Source organism: Hevea brasiliensis, chromosome 6 (genome assembly GCF_030052815.1).
Source record: "Hevea brasiliensis isolate MT/VB/25A 57/8 chromosome 6, ASM3005281v1, whole genome shotgun sequence".
Classification (NCBI taxonomy): domain Eukaryota; kingdom Viridiplantae; phylum Streptophyta; class Magnoliopsida; order Malpighiales; family Euphorbiaceae; genus Hevea; species Hevea brasiliensis.
The window spans coordinates 10,535,142-10,549,694 of record NC_079498.1 but is presented as its reverse complement, the minus strand read 5'-3'; positions in this window follow the sequence as shown (position 1 = coordinate 10,549,694).

Genomic DNA, 14,553 nt, shown 5'->3' with positions numbered 1-14,553 from the left:
TCAGCCTCTTCTCGCTGTCTCATCGTGTAGACTCTGGCTGAAGCACTTCCTTGTCTTTGTGACCAACCGCATTGCTGAGCGGTGCCTCTACCTCTGCCTCTTCCTCTACCAACTGATTGTGAACCTCTAGGAGCAGGACTCTGAATAGATCCCTCGGCAGTAGTAGGAGCTAGACCATATCTCGGAGCACTAGTGCATTATTTAGCTATATGGCCCTTGCCTCCATAGTTAAAGTAGGCTCCAGTGGCCCAATAACATTCCCCTCCATGAATCTTGCCACAAGTCTCACAGGGGCGGGCAGAATGTGAACCCCTGCTCGACTACTGACCAGACCTAGGGGGTCTCTGTCCAGAAAATCTGCCCCTACCAAATCTTCCACCTCGACCCCTGCTGGGTCCACTAAATTTCTTCTTCTTTCCAGAGGTAGCACCAGAACTCTGTTCAACTGATTTTTCCCCTTTGTCTTTCTCTGATTTCTCAGCTTTCTCTGATTTTTCTTTTGTTAGGGTCGCCTCTGATTCAATCCTTTCTAGCTCAAGTGCTTGAGACATGAGTTCTGAAAAATTGCTGTGCCTAAATCCCACTACTTGCATTCTCAAACTGGGCTTCAAACCAGTCTCAAATCTCTTGCATCTTGCCTTGCTGGTAGAAAGGAGACTCCCAGCATAGTGACTTAAGTGGGAGAACTCCCTCTCATACTCTGCCACTGATCGATTCTCTTGTTTCAAACTAAAAAATTCTTGCAATTTCTGATCAACATATGCATCTGGGATGTATTTCTATCTGAATTTTCTGATGAAGTCATCCCAGGTCAGTACTGGTGGTTCAGCTAAGCTGTGGGGGATGGCCTTCCATCAATCATACGCATCTCCTTGCAATAGAGACACAGAGTATTCAAACTTTAGTTCATCTTGGTAGTGCAGCTTCTTAAATACTCTGTCCATTCTTTCAAGCCATTGCTCTGCCTCTAAAGGGTCCACTATACCCTTAAATTCAGTAGCCCCATACTTTAATAACTTATCATACTATCTGGCTGGAGGCTGTGGTTGTGCCACAAGTGTCTAGGGTGGAGCTTGAGCAAGTATACCTCTAGCCATTTGTTGAAATATCGCAGCCATCTGCTGTGTAAACTGTGCAGGAAACTGCGGCATTTACGGGGCTTGTGCTACTGATCCACTAACATTCTACAAAGCTGAGGCTTCCCCTTGTGCCTCAGCTTCAACAGATTACTCGACTGAGCAATCTCCTTCTTCCATTTCAATTTGAAGTTAGGGTATCTCCTGAATAAGTAACACAATGAGATTTCCCTCCGTTAGTTCATATTCATGATGTAATGCACTGTATGTAACAAATATGGACATTGAGCAGTTGTACTTAATAAAGAAAGACACAAATTCTCAAGTTAAAACATACTTCAAAAATTTTACTCTGATACCACTAAAACATGTCACACCTTACCCCTCTGTAAGGCATAACATGATCCCGTAGAATGCCTAATGAACTACCGAACTTCACCTACCGATAACTCATTAAGTACCCTACAAGGGATTTTAAAACAATTTTCTTATTTTTGATAAGTGGTGAGCATTTTCTAATAGGTATTAAAACATTTATTTCAAGTTGAAAACTAGTTAAAATTTTTGGCCCATTTTATTTTTTCGCAAATTTTATAAAATTTTGCCAGAGTTCCGTCTGTATTTTGAGAAAATAGTTCTTCAAATACCTAAAAAAAAAAAAGCACTTCCAATAAATTTTCTCAACCAACTACTTCAATTTCACAATCAATCTCAACCAATTTCTCAAATCTCAAAATTCAACAGTCAACATTTCTCAAATTCCAGAATTCAATAATCATTAAAATGATATTTATCAATCTCATTCAAATTAAAATAAAACATTTCCATTCATTAAAGACAAACAATCTATATATACATCATACAAAAGTCTACATTGGGAAAATCCAAACTAAATTTTATTACAACTTTATACAAACTTTGTATAAACTGCTCAAGACTGAATTTACATGTCCATACAAGTAGGTGCAATACATACAGCAAAATAAATATTTACATTCAGGGTATAAATTATACCCGATATACTTCAAGCAAGTAGATCCTCAATCCTCAACAGCTCAGTCCGCTGCTCCTCTAGTCTCTAAATCTGTGAAAGCAATAACAGCCATCGCTGAGTACTGGGACTCAGTGGTACATAACATACTAAAATAATCTTTATGCAGAATTTAAATCACATTTATTCAAAAATTGAACTGAGCATGCGAGTTAAACACAAAACATGAATTATGAGATTTTATTCCAAACAATTTCATTTCAAAGTATCAAACACATTTCATAAAACCCACAGTTAGATCATGCCATTCGAAACAAATATAATCTCAATAGCCAGAGGCTAAGGAGAAGTCACATCACAAGGCTAGCTAGCTCAAATATATGGATATCCATTCAAATCCTCTTCTACTGGCACACCTCAACACTTCTCTAGGGAAGGAATCAAAATTCGAAACTAATTACCCCCACTAGTCATGCTAGTGAGGTGTTCAAATATATGGTCATGACACTGTGGTTTCAAAACTTATCTTAACAATTTGCTAAACATTGCTATTTCAAATATACACAATAACTTTCACAGTTTAAATCAAAATATCATAAATAATGTCACATATAAACTTTCAACAATTCAAAGCAAAAGTAAAATACATATTTCATTCACTTTATCAATGAATTTTAAAGCATAGTAATGTTGTGCACAAACCTCAACCGAGTCGCCTCTTGACCTTGACTCGGTTCCTCGGGTTCTTTCCCGGTGTTTTTTTCAACTGAAACATATAATTTCATAGTGTTTCAGTGCCATAACTTAGCATAAATCCAAAAATAAATTTAACTTCACTTTTACCTAGCTCTAATGTGCTAAACTCGACGTTCTTTAAATTTTTGTGTTTCGGGTTACTATTCACTACACTATTCAAGTCAATTTATTGACTTTCTAAGGCTTAATAGGTATGGGAATTCCAACTTCACCCACATACCACATTTTGGTCACTAAATTTGTTGGTTTTGGTTGTTTATTCAAATTCTAAGTCTTTTAGGTAAATTTGATAATTTTTAGTTTTAAAGTCTAAGGTTGCACTGTTCCATTAGTCATCTTACTATTGGAATTTGGTAAAACTTTCTTCATAGAAAATGTTCCCTATTGTCTTAAGTTTATTCTCCTTTTTGAATCACTCCAATTGGAGTTTTTTAGCTCAAGTTATAGCCATTTGAACCATGGCTGCCGGATTGGACTCAACCCAGTTTTCTGGGCAATTTTTGGTTCTGGCAGTTTTAGGTCACTAACTTTGGGTGGCCAAATGACTTGGTTAATAGCCTAATTTGGGTTTGTGTTCTTCATGAAAGTTTTATTTCTATATCTAAACTGTCCACTGGTAAAATTTCAGGTTATTTAGACCTGCCTAGCTCAAGTTATGACCAAATGAACAAACACTGTTCATTTGGTCAGTTTGTACAGGGTAGACTGAGATTTTCCAAGTTTGGTCAATTTGTTCACTAGGTTTCGGTCACTTTTTGGGCATGCTTCCTAAATGAAAATTATGTCATTTAGTGTTTATTTTAATTCCCAATTAGTCTCATACCAATTGGACTTGTAAATTTTCATTTTTGGTCCCTTGAAAGTAACTTGGTCATGCTGCCAGTAGCATGACCACACTCAGTCCGAATTTGCTTTTGATTCAAACACTCCTAACACACCTCATTAGATCACAATTGACCATTTCTCTCCTTAAACTAGGTCAAAGACATCATTCACAAGTTTCTCGCATTTTTGTCTCTAAATCCTAATGTCCAAAACCCTAATTTACACTAATTGTTGCATTTAACCACATTTAAGCATTCCAATCTCATTAGCACATCCATACAAGCTTGCCTACCATATTAAATTCAATCAAAACTCAAACATATGCACAGTAACTCTAGCTGGCCAAAATTCAGTTTGGTCCCTCAACAATGTTTTTATTTCATTTTAGGCAATTTTCTAAGTTAACTAAACTATAAACACAACTAATTCAACTAAAAAATCAAATTTAATTTACTAACCTTAGTGCAGAATTTCTTTCCATCAAATCTCTATCTTTTGTTCTTCTTTCCTCTTTCAATCTTCTTCTTAGGTTAAGATAACAAGCTCTAATGAGGTTTTTATGGAAGCTATTAAGGTTTAGTGGAGAGATTTAAGCTTGAATGCAAGCTTTAATGGAAGTCTAACAATGGAGAAGTGAGGGAGAGGGTTTCGGCTAGCTTAAAGAAGATGAGGGAAATAATTTTTTTTTCTTTATTTTGGATATTTATTCTTTAATTGACTTAGTCAAATTATTAAGTAAATAAAAATTATTTATGACCTCATAGGTGATGTCACTATGATGATGTCACTACCTTTTTAACTTTTCTTTTTCTTTTTTTTCCTATATATTTTTCTATTAATTCTTTTATTTAATTCTCGACTCTGAAATTTTCTTTTCTTCGATTTTATTAGAAAGTTAGGTCAGGAGTCAGCTCTCGGGATCAATTGACCAAATTGCCCCTCGCCGGTTCAACCCGGTTTGTAGATAATTCAATATTTCCTCTGGCTCCCTAACCTAATTATTTGACTGGCTTAACAGTTCTTTTTCGTGATTTTCTCTTTTCCACTGTGTTCGTAAGGGTCCTAAGGATCGCAGCGTCACATTTTACTGTTCGAAATTTGAATTTAAATCGACTTCGCAGTCGTTCCCGAGAAGGTCACCTATCGCTGTGACTCTCGGCTCGTTTAACTTCTTATGTTATGTTTTCCTTATTTATACTTAACTAATTGGTAATTAATAATTATTTGTGTTTATAGCTTATCTAGTTGTCTTAAGTAGGTTCTAATCCCCTTAATTGTCCGGACCGACACCGGCACCGGAACAGTAAAATATACCAGACTATACAGATAGGGGTGTTACATTGATAATTTTGTAAATAATTTAAATTTTCAAGAATAGAAGTTGGTTGTTATGACTTTGTTGATAGAGAAAAACGATAAAATATAATTGATGGAGAGGAAGATGTCAAGAGCCATTAATGATTTTATCATTATTATTATTATTATTCAAGAGACTTAATATAAAGTTTAAATCAATGAATTATTTTTTTAATAAAATAAAATCTCAGAGAATTTAATTGTTTAACATTAAAAATGGTGTTAAGTGCATTTCTATCAATTTTTATTATAATTAAAGCTAAATTAGCTGAAGTGACCAATATGTATATATTATAAAAATTTAGGACTAAATTGTTTAATTTGAAAATACAGGGACTACATTGTTAGTTTTTACCAAATTTCAAGGGTTATATTGTAATTTAACCTAAAATATGAATTTTTTGAAAAACTATCATTATATCCCTAAAAAATTCTAACATTTCAGGGCCAGTGCCCCCTTTGCCTTATGTAAATTTGTCCTTATTTATTGACGTTTGGTAATTTAATCTTTTTCTTTCGGGCCATGGAGATAATAAGTTCCTGAAAAATTAGTATTGCAAAATGTTTTTTTAATTATTCAAAATGAAAAAGGACTAGTTATTGTCTAAAAAATTATTCTACTTCACTCAAATTATCTCTGTGCGCAAGATTTTAATTGTTTATATTTATATTTTTTGTTTTCTTATAAGAAAATTATATTATACTTATCTTATGATTCTTATTAATGAATTGTCAATTTAAAAAAAAACTATAATAACTATCCATCACAACTAATCTGGTTAATTTTCTTAATTTATTTCTGTTTATTTAACTTGAATTAAATTTTAAATTTGAAATTTCCCAATTTTAAAAATAATGGTAATATCATTAAATTAAAATCGGTGACTCGATTCTTTAGAAGGCATAAAGAGTGACGAATATCATACAAGTCTATGCGCCACTCATGGGTAAGATAAAAGTAATGATAGACCTTAAATATATATCCTATGCATTAATTCCTGCCATCATTTAATCTTTTGGTAAAAAAAAAAAATCTTGAATCTAAAATTATTTTAACAGAATTATTTAATTTGAATTTAGCAATATCGTATTCGAGTTTAAATCTAATCGAGCTCACTTAAATTTAATTTATTTAAACGTACAAATTTCATTAAAAAAAAAATCCTTAAATACGAAACAAGAATTAGATTTTGTTTTGACGTTGAAAAGCGAATCAACACTGTCATATAATTTAGTTTTCATCGTCCTTTTTACTTCTTTTTTTTTTTGGAATCTTTGTGATGTGGATTGTGTAGTGTTATTGCTAATCACAGAGACTGTTAAATTTGCAGGGAGTATCATGTATGTTCTTGGTACCACTAGTGATAAGTTGGTACTTGGTAGGCCATTGGCCTGCTTTTGGTAGTCTACATATAATATAATATTTAAAAAGGCCCAACAAAAAAATTATAGGAAATTCCCTTTGAGCTGTTAATGTAATTAGGTTATTAATTGGCTGCCAAATACATAGATAAAAAGAAATATATATATATATATATATATATATATATATATATATATATATATATATATATATATATATATATATATATAACAGAGTCTCAAGGATTGCTACGTAAAACTTTTTTTAAAAAATTTGTCATGTGTTATATTTTATTATAATTCTCTTTTATACTTTTTTGTATAGTAATTTTTTTTTAATTATTAATATTATTTATAATTTTATCTTGATATTTATGATTTAAATAATTTTTTTTAAATTTAATTTTTAAAAATTAAAACATTTTATAATTAAATGTAATATTTAAAAATTATTTATATTATTTTTTTATAAATTTATTTATGTAAAAATATTATTTATTACATGTCACCCTTCATAATAATATCAAGAATAATAATAATAATAGTTTAAAATAAAAAATAATTTAACAATAACAATAATAATAATAATAATAATAATAAAAGATTAGTGATTGCTATTAATTTGAAGAAAATTAGTCATTAATTTATATATCATAATCAATTATCATATAATTTAATTAAGCTTAAATTATTTTATATTTTTAATAAATATTTTTATTATATTGTTATATTTTCTATTATTTTTATTATGAAATCTTTATTAAAAATTTTGATAGACAAATTAACAATTTAATATTTTTTTTATTTAACTTTCCTAAAATTAATTAATACTTATTATTATTATTATTATTATTATTATTATTATTATGGCTAACTTATGGCTATTGAATTGAAACGGTCAAATAAATTAGAAATATATTTTTGTTATAAAAATTGAATTTAAATTCTTTTGTTACCTTTTTTAAATAAATAATATTTAATTATAAAATTAAATTTTTATTTAAATAGTTTTCATTTATTTGTCCATATACAGTATATCGCATGAGATATTTGATACATATCAACCACACTCCTCTTATCAAGTACTTGCATTTCACTTAAGTGCTATCAATTTTTTTTTGTACTCTTTTTTTTATTATTTTTTTCAAAAGTTATTAATTATTATTTTTTTCAAAAGTTATTAATTATTATTCTTAAAATTTATTTATTTAAATATATTTAATTAATATTTATTTAATGACTAATTTTTTTTATAAATTTCCTATTTAATATTTCTTAAACTTTTTAATATTTTATTTCATTATAATTATATACTAAATGTAATTATAACTAACATTTTGATTATTCATATTTTTATTATCATTAATTTTTAACAGAAATATTTTCAAATTTTAATTAAATATTTAAATTTTTATACATAAACTATTTTTTAACTATATTTTTATATAAAAATAAACTTTTTAAAAATAAAATATAAATATTATTACATCAAAAATTTAATTGCAAATAAAAATGATTAAAAAAATAAAAATACAATATTAAAATTATAAAATCTATTTTTTAAAAAATAGTATATATTTTTAATATTTATTATATTAATAAAAAATGAAGATATCTTAAAATTTTAATTTTTATAAAAGAAATTTATCTTATATCATAAATTTATGTAAAATAATAATTATTTTTTTAAAAGAATTATTTTATAAAAAATATATCAAATTAATAAAAAAATTTATGCTTTATAAAAAATTTAAAGATATAATATTTTTAAAAAATAATATAATAAAATGTTATTTTTAATTAATAATAATATTATATATTTTCACTATTATTAAAAATTAAATAATTCAATTCTCTATTAGTAATTTATTATATTTTTTTATTATATTAATAATAAAAATTATATTTATATATTTTTTTAAATAACATTGTTTTCTCATTAATCTAATATATTTTTTGTAATCTAAAAAAAATCAATTTACATAAATTATAAAATTTAAAAATTTCATGAAATTTAACTTATTTTTTAATCAAGTAATTTTATTATATTTTAATCAAATTATTAATATATGTATATAAAGAATTAAATAAGTATTTTAATTAATTACTCTATAAATTAATTAAAATTTTATTATTATAATAGGTAAAAATTTATTCAGATTAAATTAAATAAAAGAGAAATTTTAATTAAAATTAATTTAATAGTAATAATTTATTTTATTTAGAATGTAATTAAAAATTAAATTAAAAAATAAAAATTATAAATTGCCCATGCATAGTAGGGGCATTATGCTAGTTTAAATAATGAAAAAGTATTGATTACTAAATATAATTGTTATTCATTATAAGTTTCCTAATTTTTAATTTAAAAACATTAATAACAGTTACTTTAAAAGAAAGTGAAATATTTTTAAATACATTTACTATAATTAAATTTAGTATTTAATTGTTGATAATTTGATAACTCAAGGAATTTAATTTTAAAATTTAACGAATATTATCATAATTATCTAATTATTATTATAACTAAAAGTTTAATTTCTTTTAAAATATCTGCTTTAAATTAGAATTAAGCATATTTGAATTGTTGTTAGAAATTAATAATTAAATTTTCTTTTAAATATCTCTAATTATTAACAGTAATATCTATAAATTAATTTTAAATTTTTTTAAAAGAGAAAATTCAACATTAAGTTTTTTTTATATTTTCTAAATAGCTATAATATATAATTACTAAATATAATTATCACACGTTATCATATTCCTAATTTTTAATTTAAAAATACTAATCACAGTAAAATTAAGACGCATATTATTTACTTTGAAGGAAAATCAATCTTTAAATATTTTTTCTACATATAATAAATTTTAATTTACTTTAATATTATTTTTTATTATTTTAAAATAATTTTATTATTATTATTATTATTATTATTATTATTATTATTATATGCGAAGAATAATTTATGGCTATTAAGCTTATTAATTTGAGACTAATGATTAATTTATTTGATAAAAGTTTATTGCTAATATTTTAGAGTTTTAATATTTTAAATAGCAATGTTAAAATTTTTTTAATTGAAAAATTTTTTTAATTAATAATAATTTAAGGATCTAATTAAATTTAATATATATATATATATATATATATATATATATATATATATATATATATATATATATATATTACCTGCATAACATGGGTGTACTGATAGTTTCAATTTAAAATTGGACACACCTAAATCGGTTACAACATCCACATTTTGAAAAACTTAAAACAAAACATTATTTTTCTTGACCTAATTGAATCCTCATTTTTACTATTGTCCACATTAACTGTTTTGGTATGTGTTTTAAATTAAGGGCTTTTTTTAGCGACAAAAAATTCAGAGGAAAAAAAAGGTAAATTTTTCTTGCTTTATTGAAAAGAAAAAGGAAGAAAAAAAAATTAAAATAATCAATTCTCCATTTTATAAAAAAAAGGAAAGGAAAATAATTTTCAGGATTTATGCAGAAAATATTTAAAACCATTTTGAGCATTTTGTTTTTCATTTAAATTGAAATTTTATGTTTTCTTTTTATGTTTTTATTTCCTTTAAATAGTTAATTTTAATATAATATTATTTGTTTAATATAAACATAATAATAAAAATGTAATAATTTTCTCTTCTCTTTTTTAATCAAAATATAAAAAATAAACAAATCACTTTTTTTTCATTATTCTCGTTTAAAAAAAATATTTATAAAGAAAATAATAATTTTCTTTTTTATAAGATTTTTTTTTATATAATTTCACTCATTTTTCTTTTTGCATAATTTTTTTTTCTTTTTTACAAAACAGACCTAAAGGAAGTATACATATTAGGCCACTTTTTTAAAAATAAAAGAAATCTAAATTTTTATTCTATAAAATAAACACTTCAACTCTATCAATAAACTGTTGATCTGATAATATACTTTCCAATTCAACAACTGAGTTAAAAAATTCAAATCCAACTTCTCATTTTAAGATATATAGACATAAAAAAATATTATAAGCTTTTTTTTTAATGAATTTAATAATTTTAGATTAAATAATGTATGATCAGCAATAATATATACATAAATAAAATAATAAGTATATTAATAAGCACAAATTTTATAATAAATATTTAAATAAAAAGTTATTAAACTCATTTTTATATGTGAATAAACTTAGAGTTTATTTGATTTAACTACTAGATGCAGTTGATAGCTGACAGCGGACAACCGTTACTATAATAGTTGATTTATGTTAAATGTTTAATAAAACTTTGTGTAGTAGCCATTGCTATTATTGTATAAAATGACTAATAAGAGTATATATTATATAATTTATTTATTATTAGAATAAATATATAAATATTAATTTATCATATTATATCATTTATTTTATTATTAACATAGATAATAATTTATTAATGCATTTATATTTATATGATTTATTTTATTATTAAAGAATAAATAAAAAAGAATTAAATAATTTTTTAAAAATGTAATTGTAAAATAATACAATACATATATTAAAAAAAATATATGTTATAATTTTAAATTTTACAATATTTTTTCTTAATAAGTAAATATTTTGTTTTATATTATTAATAAAAATGAAAAATATTTTAATAAAATTAAAATATATTAACATGACATGATGAATGATAATATTGTAAAATGAAAAAAAAAATGGTGTCAATATTAAAGATGTAAGGACTAGGATTACGATTAAAGGTATTTTTGTCTGATAATAAAAAAAAAGATTACACAATAGTTTACAAACAACTCATTTTATAGAGTTAATAAATACTCTATCATCTATTAGTTACTTTTTTTAATAAGTTTACTAAATTTATTAATTTAATTATTTAAATATTCATCAGTTATATTTAACAGCCGAACAAATATACCTTTAATAATATATTTATTAAATTCATTAATTCAACTATTTAAATATTCATGGGTTACATTTAAAAGCTAATTAAATATGTATTTAATAGTATATATATATATATATACCATGGATTTTCACTGATGGACCTAAACAGGATAGCTAGCTAGGGCAGGGCTATATATATATATATATATATATATATATATATATATATATATATATATATATATATATATAATAGATTTTCACTGATGGACCTAAACAGGATAGGTAGGTTGGGCAGGGGCATGTTATATATATACCATACTCAGGGCAATTGTGGAAATTCATATATATTTATTATTTATTATTATTTTATTTTAATTAATTAATAATAATTTAATATATTTATGAAAAAATATATTTTTTATTGAGTGGCTTACTTATTTATTTTTAGATATATACATATTATTTTTAAAATTAAATATATATCTGCAATTTGAACAACCCAGTTCAATAATAACTCTTATCACATTCTATATCTAATAGAACTCTTGAAATATATATACCATGATCATCTCTTCTGCTAAACTTTGCTCTCAAAACCTATTTGTCACCTTCTTTTTCTACTAAATACTCTCAACATGTATTTTCATCATCTTTTATTTATTGTTATATATATATAAAAATTTACGATTTATAATCTGATGTGCGCAGAGAATTTCTAAATTTTAACTTCTCTATTCATCACCTTCAATTCTGTTTTCAAAGTAAAAATTTTCATTTTTTGTCCAATAATGGGTGAATATAATTTTATTATCTTTTCTTGATCTGTTACAACAACTCTAGAAATTTAATTTTTTCTTTGATCATTAGTATTGAATTGAGTTGATCATAATTACTGTTGGACAATAATTAATATATATATATATATATATATATATATATATATATATATATATATATATATATATATTCATCCCGTCCCATCGCATTCATCACGTTTATCCCATTCATCACGTGTGTATGTGTGTGTGTGTGTGTCTATATATATATAAAAGTTATTTTATTTTATTATTAATTGATATTTTTCTTTAATATTTTGGTTTTATAGGAGATTTGAATATTCAATCAGTCAGTTGAAATTGTCTCTCTTCCATTGAAAATAGCTATTGTTTTGGAGGTTCCAGGTAAGTGATAATTATAGTATATGGCACCGTTTTAGTCCATTTTAAAATTTCTTAGCATTAAGTTTGTTATTAAATGAAATTTTAAATCAATATTTTAACAATTATTTTACATGTGATTTTCTAGAGTTTTATTTTATTATTGAATTTTATTTCGATTTTGATAAAATAATTGATTTTGTCAACTATCTCTGCATTAGAGCCATTAGGATTCCGGGAACAGGCCTTTAATGTATTTATATTAGTTGATATTTGACTATAAAATTTACCGATGTGTTACACTGAATTGATTTGAGATTGATTTGATCTTATTGACTCTCTAAAATTATTAAAATAAATTATTGGAATTGCACTATCAGTTATTATTTGCTATCTGAAATTTTTTATTGATTTTGATTGATTTGTACAAATTGATTTTCTGGTTTGAATTGGTATCTGTGCCCAGTATCTGTTTCTGTTATCTGGCCCCACCGTGTGGACTATCACGGTATTAGGTTGCATTGTCGAGTCATGCATCATTGCAGTTTATGGTTTGCATTAGTATCATATGCATTGATATCTGTGAAGAGGAGGAAGGTATCTAATATCTGGTAGCGCACTTACCATCTGGCCTTTAGTGATGTAGGGTATCATCACCCTGGTGCACTGTACCATAAAATTTTTATTGAATGAATTTTTTTTATATATATTTTTTATGAAATTATTTTATTAATGATTTCGATAGCATGAGCATGATTTTATTGAATAGAAAATTTATTGTGAAATTATTCAAGCGTCTGCCTGTTCCTATTACGTTGTGTCCTATAATTATCATTCACTGAGCATTAGCTCAAACTACATTTTCTCTGTCTATTATCTATTTCAGATCAGTAGAATTCTGCAGCTGATCCAAATATTCAGTCCATTTTCTGGAGAGGGACAATCTTTGATTTGTTCTCATGGTATGTCCGAATTAATATTTCCTCGAGCTAATAATTAGTTTAGTTTATTGAACAGTTTAAGTTTTTATTTGAAATCTGTAGAGAGTCCACAATTTACTTATGGGATATTTATGATGTTTATTCAGCATTTTGTTTATTTGGATTTTGTCTATTTTTTTTTATTAGTAAGTGACAATATATTCATTCAAGATACTCTGATAAGGCTTGCATGATTTAAAAATACTTAAATTATGTGCCGGTCACGGTTCAGAATTTTGGGCTGTGACAAAGTTGGTATCAGATCTTGATTGAGGTCTAGTAAACTTGCGGAGCATAGGATCCTTAACGTCTTTTCAATTTATCATTGCTTTAGATGTCTGCTTCCTTCGTACCTTTTCACGTGTCTTAATTTGGCTCACATTTTCAAATTTAATGCTTGTTTATTAAAATGAATAGGTGCCTGGGTCTGTTAGACGTATGAGGAGAACTAAGGCCAAGGGTCTTAATGGTGCAAACTTGATCCAACAGGGGAGGTACCACTTCAAACTATTAATCAGACATCTGAACAGATGCCTATGGCTAAGACTGGGGCACAACCATTCCAATTAGCTACTACAGCTCAAGCACCTAGAGCTAGTCAAGATCTTGGGCAGATCCGCAAAAGATTGCATGCAAAGAATCATGGCATAATACTATAACTGAGAGTACCTTACAACTCAACCACAGCAACCAGTGGTTGGCTCTATTTCAGCACTAGCTTAGGATAGGGCTCGATTCCTTGACTCTACAGACTTTCTCAAGCTAAAACCAAAGGAGTTCACTGGAGAGGATACATTAGCTGATCCCTTAGATTTTCTAGATGACATGGAGAGATGTTATGACACTATGGGTTGCAGTAGTGCTAGGATGGTGATGTTGGCAGGAAATCAGCTTAAGGAAGTTACTCGTGAGTGGTATATCTCTAAAAAGAATGGCGACCCAAAGGTTCTATCCTCTGGCCTGAGTTTCACTCTCTCTTCTTAGAGAGATTTCTCCCTCCTAATGTTCAAGAGGCTAAGGCTTTGGAGTTTGAAACCTTGAAGCAAGGTAAAATGACAGTTACAGAGTATGAGATGAAGTTTACCAAATTATCCCACTTTAGTAAACACTTGATTCCAAATGAGGAGAAGACGGCTCGTAGGTTTGAAAGGGGCTT